The sequence below is a fragment of the Peromyscus eremicus genome, chromosome 9, assembly GCF_949786415.1.
Source record: "Peromyscus eremicus chromosome 9, PerEre_H2_v1, whole genome shotgun sequence".
In the NCBI taxonomy this organism is placed as follows: Eukaryota; Metazoa; Chordata; class Mammalia; order Rodentia; family Cricetidae; genus Peromyscus; species Peromyscus eremicus.
Genome location: NC_081425.1, coordinates 56,747,079 through 56,756,041, shown reverse-complemented (window position 1 = coordinate 56,756,041; position 8,963 = coordinate 56,747,079).

Sequence of the window (8,963 nt, the reverse complement as noted above, 5' to 3'; positions counted from 1 at the left end):
TTTCTCCTGGCACCTGTCTCTAGGACACTAGTTTTCCCATGAGATTAACTCCTACACCTGGGCTCATTGGGGTAAGGACTCTCCCAGTGTTGGAAGTCTTTAGAAGAGAATTCATTGTGCCTCTCTAGCCCTGACATCGCTGCTGTATCAGTCATCTCTTTGGCTGTAGGGATGGCTATATAAGCTCTGATGTTTACGCACCGAGAACTAAGTGATTGCAACTAGTATGACGGGAAAGCAAACCAGAGAAGGATTCCCTGCTCAGAGTCTGTATTAAGTTAGTCCAGGGTGATCGAGTCTCAAACTCAGGGAGACTATGCACCTTATCAAAGCACTGCCCCATTTCAAGCTCCCGGGCTGTAACACGGATCCATTGGCTTTATAAATGCCCGTCTGTACCTCACCCACTTAGAAACACAGATGCTGATCTGTGAATTAGCCCATGCTAATAAGCTAATGGAGAAGAGGGGGAAAGGCCCTTTCTTAAGTAGAAAGGGACATTTTCCCTGCACCTCTTATCTAATAGAAGGATTTTAATGCATTAGTCTCTCTAATATTGAGAATTTCAATAAAATAAATTCCTGAGCATCTACCTACCAGCTGAGAGCACAGCCATGCGTACTTCTGGTACATTCTCTTCCCCCCTTGCCACACCCACCATTCCTTACTCCTCGGCCACCCTCCTTTGCTCACCAGAGACTGTAGCATGGTCCTGCTTTCTTCTGCCAACAGCTCCCACCTTGTCCTCAGCACTTCAGGGTCTACTGACAGACAGCCTCATCTTCAACGTCCACCTCCTCTGTTCCACCTTGACCAGTCTGCCTCCCATCTGGATCCCTGACTCACCATCTCTAGAAACGGATCCAAATTAAAATAAAACCCGGAGTGTCCCCTCACTGACCTCTGTCCTCACTCCCCACCACACACTTTACAAAACTGTTGTGAACTCTCCCGAGGACAACAGCTTGTTGGGAGCTACCAGCCCCAGGGAACTAGAGCCTAGCGATCCGACAGCAGATCATGACATAAGCTGTGATAGCCCCAGCAACATCGAGAGACAAGTCAGCAGCATGAGGACTCTCAAGTGTCAGGAGGGAAGGCGCTCCAGTTTGCTTCCCTGATCAAACATTGACCAAAGGTAACTTGGGGGAGCAAAGGGTTTATTTCATCTTACACTTTACAGCCCATCATCCAGGGGAGTCCAGACATGGACTTGAGACAGGAACTGAAGCAGAGACCATGGAGGAACATTCCTTCCTGCCTTGCTCCCCTGATCCTGTTCAGCCGGCTTTCTTTCCTATGTACCCAGGCCTACCTGCCTAGGGATGGCACCACCCACAGTGGGCTGGGCTCTCTTCTACCGTGATCAATCAACACCATTTTTACAAACACTCCCAAGGGGCCGATCTGATGGAGGCAGTTCTTCAACTCAGGCTCTGTCTTTTCAGGTCAATTTACAATAAAGATTAACCATCACATAGAGCAGTGGTTCTCAACTTTCCTAACGCTGCAACCCTTTAATACTGTTCCTGATTTTGTGGCGACTCTCCAAGCACAAAATTATTTTTGTTGCTACTTCATAACTGTAATTTTAGTATTGTCATGAATCATAACGGAAACATCTGATACGAGGGGTATTTCATATGGGACCGCTGTGAAAGGGTCGTTTGGGTTGAGAGGCACTGACATATAAGTTTATTTTGGCTTACCCATTGAGGCTGCAGTTCATTGTGGCAGGAAAGAGACGGCGCTAGGAGCGTGAGGTAGCTGGCCACACTGGGTCCACAGTCAGGACGCACGGGGAGATGAATGCTGATGCTCAAGCCCATCTTTCCTTTTTATTCAGTCTAGGGTCCCAGCCCGTGGGATGGTGCAGCCCACTTTCACGGCGAATCTTTCCTCCTCAGATAAAGATCCTGGAAACACTGTCACAGACACACCCAGAGGTGTGTTTCCACATGATTCTAAACTGCCATTACAGGAGGCCATTGGAGAGCTGCTGGTCATACTGGGCACCAAATAAGTAGCACTGGCAATGAAATGTATTCTTACATTTAAGTTTGCATGGTATTTTGAAGGCAAATAGGCTAATCTGTAAGAAATCACAACTTCATCAAATTACAGATCATCTTAGAATTGACTGTAAGATGTATACCAAAGTCAGAATCTCAGCACTTGGGAAGCAGAGGCAGGAGGATCAGGAGTTCAAGGCCACCCTTGGCTACACAGTGAGTCTGAGGCCAGACTGAGCTACATGAGACTCTTGCCCTAAAACAAACAACCCTCCCATAAAAAGATGTATAATGACTTTAATCACCAGCTCACCAAAACTGGCTGAACTCCAGAGAAGTGCAGAAGCCTGGGTGCCCACGTGTCTAAGAGAGAAGCCCCGCCCCTGTTTCGGCGGATTGCTGATTTCTGCTGGGGCTTGAATGCTGTCTGGCAAGCAAACTGCGTTGTTCCCGCTTGGCTCTTTTCTGACCATCCTCTTGGGGGATGACTTCACACTTCCTCCTAGCTCCTTAGATGCCAACCTCTTCTCGGCAGACCCATTCTTAATGACCTGTCTTCCTGTTTCACTCTGACAACTCACAGGAGACAATTTCAAGCCCCCCACCCCACCCCTCCTGTAGTGCCCACTACTCCACCTATGTCCTGTTAGGTGGATGAGCAATCCCCATGCTGGTGTACTGGAGTCTGCTCAGGACACTGCAGGGGAGGACACTTCCTCTATTAGCTTGTTCTCCTCAGGATACACAGACACTATTCCTCATATTTTTTTAAAAAAAAAAAAATGTCAAGCTGGGCATAGTGGCATACATCTTTAATCCCAATACATGGATGGCAGAAGTAGGCAGATCTCTGAGTTTGAGATCAGCCTGGTCTACATAGTGAGTTTCAGGACAGCCAGGGCTATGTAGAGAAACTGGTTTCAAATAAATAAATGAATGAATGTCAGGCTGGGGTAAGGGTGCTTGACGCCAAGTTTGATGACCTGAGTTTGAACCCTGGGACCCACAGGATGGGAAAGAACTGACTCCCACAAGCTCTCCTCCACATAAACAGTGGCATGCCTACACCCACTCTCAACCCACTAAATAAATGTAATAATAATAATAATAATAATAATAGTAATAATTTCTCTTCACCTATTTCTCTAGTTTCCTTTGCTGAAAAATGAATCTCAATGTCTCTTAGTCCCACCCTATGCATGTTTTCTTTCCGCCAACTGCATTCAGTGTTGGTTGGACACAGAGTCAGTTTACCTGTCTGGCCATCAGCAGGTGTCATAGAGTCCTGTTTGACTAACTGTCACCATTCATTTTCCTGGACATGTGGATGACCCTTCTCCCACTCTTCAACCTTGCTAGTCCCATCTTCCCAAATGCTGGGGTGCCCAGGAATGAGTTTCTGGACGCTTCTTCCTCTGTTTGACTTTGGTGGTTATTACGTAGCATCTGTATGTGCATGTGGCTCACACTGGCGTCTCTAGCTCTGATCTCCCTCCTAAACACCCAGACAAGCATCTCCCTGCTACTTAGATGTCAGATAGGCACCACATGTGGCATAGCCAAACGCCGCCCTCCAGTCTCTCTAACACAGCTCTAACTGGAGCCTTGTCACATCTGTTATGGGTGATTCCATTCTCCTCATTTTTCAAGGCCCCAATTTCCCATCCTTGACTCCTTTGGACTCTCTGGTTCTACGGAGCTTGGTAGTGAGTCCTCAGCAGAAATGTCTTCTACAAAACACTGTTCACTTCTCTATGTCAGGTGTTTGTGTTCTTGTTATGCTAATGGTAGGATCTGTACAGCTATATTCTTCCAGTTGCATAAAAAGAAGTATGTAGATAGGAGGGTCTGGAGTAAGTGGCCACAGCTCCTTGAATATTCAGACAGACTTTCTCTCTCATTAAGAGACACCTTTGCTGGCTTACAATTCTTATTTACAATGTATTTTTCTCTTAGCAAATGAAGATTTATTTCTGTCTTCTGTGGCTGTGGAGAAATAAGCCTTCTGTGGAGTCGCTATTCCCTGTGATTTATCTGATTTATCTGGCTCTGCCGTGGCTGCCTCTCCCCCCCCCCCCTTGAGTGTGCTTCACTTTCCCCACAAGACCTAAGTGCAATGTAAGATTATCTGGGGGCTAGAGAGATGGGTCAGTGGGCAGAGGTACTTGCTGAGCAAGCCTGAAGACTTGACTTTGATCCCCAGAACCCACATTAAAGGGTGGATGCAGTGTTGTGCATCTGTAACCCCAGGACTCCCGAGGTGAGAGATGGGTGTATGCTAAAGAATGGCAGAGGCATGAATCACACGTGCATGCGTGTACACACAGACACACTGACTGGATTCCCAGCACATGGCAGCCATAGCTCTACAGAGCATCGCGGGGCCTCTTTTTCTGACCTCCACGGGCACCAGGTGTGCACATGGTATACTCACTCATGCAGGCAAAACTCTCATGCACATAAAATTGATGTTAAAACGAGATTTCAGCCGGGCAGTGGTGGCACACGCCTTTAATCCCTGCACTCGGGAGGCAGAGCCAGGCAGATCTTTGTGAGTTCGAGGCCAGCCTGGTCTACAGAGTGAGTTCCAGGACAGCCAGAGCTACATAGAGAAACCTTGTCTCGAAAAACAAAAAAGACATTTCTTTGCAGGTGTCCACTTGCCCATCTGCTTTATTTCCACAGACAGAGCAACATTGGACCCTCATGGCAGATACAGCCACCCAATTTTGGACTTCCAGCTTCCAGAATTATATCCTAAATAAACCTCTATAGATTATCCAGTATCAAGTGTTCTGTTAAAACAACAGAAAACAGCTAAGACACCATAATCCCAGCAAATAGAACATAATCAAGAAATAATTGCTGATTTAATCTCCCAGCATTCATATTCTATGATTCTTTGTACATTCATTTCTTATGGCAGAGGTAACTTCTTCCACATTTGTGCTCCCATCATGCTTTGCATAAAGTAACATATAGTACTAAGTGTCAAATGCTTACAGAAACTGTCATTTTCTTTTTCAAACCAGTTTTACTACCTGGAGTAAGGAGTAGGTAAACAAATAGTTATTGGATGAATGAATGGATGTATCTATGTATCTGAATGGCCATAGAGCCTTGAAACATTCCCTAAAATATCTTTCACCAATAGACAAGAAAAAAAACAGTATAAATATGACCTTTCACTCTAAAAAATTACAACTATCACATCTAAAACAGACTTCTCCTCAATTAAGTTTCTGCAAAATACCTCCTCTCAATGAACAGGAGAAGGAAGGGTTTTTAAATGGAAGGGATTTCGTTTGCTTGAGGACCTCCGGATTTGTTAATTAACTTTAATACTATAGCCCTGGCTCCAGGAAGAAAGCAATTTCCTGTAGCCATGTGGCCTTGGGGATTTTCAAAAATGCTCATCCTCACCCTGGGACCTGTCTCTGTCATTATGACCAAGGCTCATTCGGACTGTCCTCCACTGGTGGCTGAGGGGCACTGCATCATCAATAGTTTCTCTAAGACAGGCTCAACCGTGTCCAATCTGTTGCCAGAGAACAACTTCTCTCCTGGACATATGGGAAAGCAGACGCTGCCTACAGACTTAGCACATGCATTTATTTCCCATATTTAGCAAACACTTTTCCAACAAGTCTGCTGTTAAAAAATTCCGAAAATATATATGATCGGTTGATCCAGGTCATGCACAGTGTTTGGATATTCCTAGTGTAATTTATTACACGGCAGTTCATCTGATGTATGTGGGAGTTGAAGACTGCCCAGCAGTCCTGTGCGATGCTAGACTTGAGCAATCTACAAAGGCATGAAAAGGATTCACTGTTAAGTCTCCGGTGGCAGAGCAGATGACAGTGACTCATTAGGGACCTTAGCCAAGAGCTTCCCGTGTCCAAATATTTCAAAAACACTTTCGAGTGCCTGACTTTGGGGGTTCTGCCTTTTAAGATAAATGGCTTCACATATAATTCTCTTTTGTGACTACTGTCCAGGAGCTCAGAGAGACCAGGTAAGAGTTTTGTGTTCCCTACTTATTCCAATCCTCAGTACCCTTGAAAATCTCAGTATTTTCCTACGGCCTGACATCCTTCCTACATGGCCACATTTGCTGGTGGCAAGGCAGGGTAGATGCAAGCACGTGCTTGGTTAGATGAACAGAGGAAATGGAGCAGTTTTGGAGGAGGAGAGCACAAAGAATGGGAGTCTCGAGCTATGAAAATAAATGGGAAGAAAACTGATTTAGAAATGGGGGTAAGGGAGGAAGCCAGGTAGCGGTGGCGCACACCTTTAATCCCAGCACTTGAGAGGCAGAGGCAGGCGGATCTCTGTGAGTTTGAGGCCAGCCTAGTCAACAAAGTGAGTTCCAGGATAGCCAGAGCTGTTACCAGAGAGAGAAACCCTGTCTCGAAAACCAAACAAACGAAAAGAAATGGTGGGAAGTCCTCCCTCCTTCCTGAGTTGAAAGGCACAGGGGACTGGCTGCTCTTACCGAATCTCCATCCTGTCAACATCATCACCACAACTGGCCAGCTCTGTGAACTGTTCGACTCTTAATGGATTCCCTGGGCCACTTCCCACTACTCATTCGTTTAACTGCCTACAGTTTGCAGACAGGCAAGTGTGAGTGAGGTTCAGCATATTTATTTTTTATTGCTCTTCTAACAAGTAATTCCCACTACAGGGGTTGAACAACACATTTCAGCTACCCTACAGTTCTGTGGCTCTGAAGTTCAAGGTCTCAGGGGCTTAAATTTGAGGTGCCAGCACTTCCCGGATGGGGATTACTTCATTCCCCATTCTTGTAGACTGTCACTGACAGCTGCCCCCACTTGAGTGGCCACTGTATCCATTGTGCATCCTTCTTCCATCTTTAAAGCCAGAGACAGTAGGGTAAGTCCTTGCAATGTGGCATCTTTCTTACCCCTCTTTATAATCAAGGCCAAGAACATTTTGATTTTTTTTTTTTTTTACCAAATCATGTGACTAGATTGGGACCCCATGGACAACCTAGGACAGTCTCCCTATACACATCTACAAAGCCCCTGTGACGGCTAATCTTGGTTGTCAATGTGATGGACCTGGGAAAGAGAAACCTCAATGGAGGAACTGCCTCCATCAGAATGGCCTATGGCATGTCTGTAGGTCTTTTTTTAAAATTAAAAATTTATTATTATTATTGCTAATTGATGTAGGAGGATCTAGCCCTGTGAGTCATACCATCCTGAGGCAGGTGGGCTTAGGCTGCATTAAAAAAAAAATTGATGAATGTGAGCCTAGGATGGGAACAAGCCAGTAAGCAGCATTTCTCCATGGTTTCTGTGTTAAATTCCTGCCCTGCCCTGCTGTGTGATGATGGACCTATAAGCAGAAATGAACTCTTTCTACCTCAGGTTGCTTTGGTTATGGTGTTTATCGCAGCAGCAGAAAAGCAAATCAGAACAGTCCCTTTGCCAAATAAGGTGGAATGTCACAGGTCCTGGGGACTACAGACCAGGCATCTTTTGAGTGTGTATGGGGCGGCAGTCTGCCACAAGAGGAGAGGCCATTGTGCAATTTGAATTCTGAATTGTTCTTTCTCAGAGACTTAGAGGAAGCAGGAGACTGGCATGTGCTGTTGAGGGCTACTTTCTTTGTGCAGATAGATTAGCAGAGTCTAATTTTCTTTTCAGAATATTAAATTTGGAGGGTCAGGTAAGAATGGATCACACCTCTATATAACAATTGCTAACACATTCTTTGAATCAATTTAAGGATAAAAGCAGATAGAAAATAAATGGGGCACCGGGCAGTGGTGGCACATGCCTTTAATCCCAGCACTCGGGAGGCAGAGCCAGGCGGATCTCTGTGAGTTCAAGGCCAGCCTGGTCTACAGAGTGAGTTCCAGGACAGGCATCAAAACTACACAGAGAAACCCTGTCTCAAAAAAAATGGAAAAAAAAAAGAGAAAGAAAATGGGGCACAAGTTAGAGGATTTTAGAAAACATCTAAAAATCATCTTAATTTAGTACTTAAAAAATTTAGAGACAGGTGTGGTGTTTCACGTCTGTAATCTCAATACTTGGAAGGATCAGGAGAACCTAGAAGAGAGGACAGACAGCCTGGGGTACATAGCAAGAAACTCTAAAAACAACAAAACAAAACAAAGAAAACAACGTTGCTGAAGTATTCATTTTGAGACAATTATAGATTTAAATGCAATTTAAGAAATAATACCTATCTTTGTTAGGGTTTCTGTTGCTGTGAAGAGTTACCATGACCAAGGCAACTCTTACAAAAGAAAGCATTTGATTGGGGCTGGCTTACCTTTTCAGAGGGTTAGTCCATTCTCATTATGGTAGGAAGCCTGGCAGCGTGCAGGCAGACATGATGCTGGAGAGGAGCTCAGAGCTCTACCTCTGGATCTGCAGGCAGCAGCCAGAGCAGGACACTGGGCCTGGCTTGAGCATTTCAGACCTCAAGGGCTACCCCCAGTGACATTCCTCCTCCAGCAAGCCCACATCTCCTAATAGTGCCACTCCCTGAGCCTACGGCACCATTTTCATTCAGACTCCCACAAGACCTACACCTAGTTTCTCCCAATGGCAACAGTTCCTTGTAAACACAATACAGTATCAAAACCAGGAAACTGGTCTGATAGCTACAATCCGTCTTACTCAGATTTCTTCCTTATAGAATCACTCTCTCATGTATATACACATATCTATATAGTGTTCTCATATAGGTTTGAGTGGGTACCCTCACAGTCAAGGTGCAAACAATGCAGTGTTTTTGGAGATAGGGCCTTGCTATGTTATGCCACCCAGCTGGCCTCCAATAGATGTGTACGACCACTAACGGCTGGACTTAGTAATTTTTAAATACATTTATTGGAGAGAGAGAGGGAGGGTGGGAAGAGAGAGGGCTTGAGTTACAAGTGGCCGCGAGCTGCCTGGTGTGGGCACT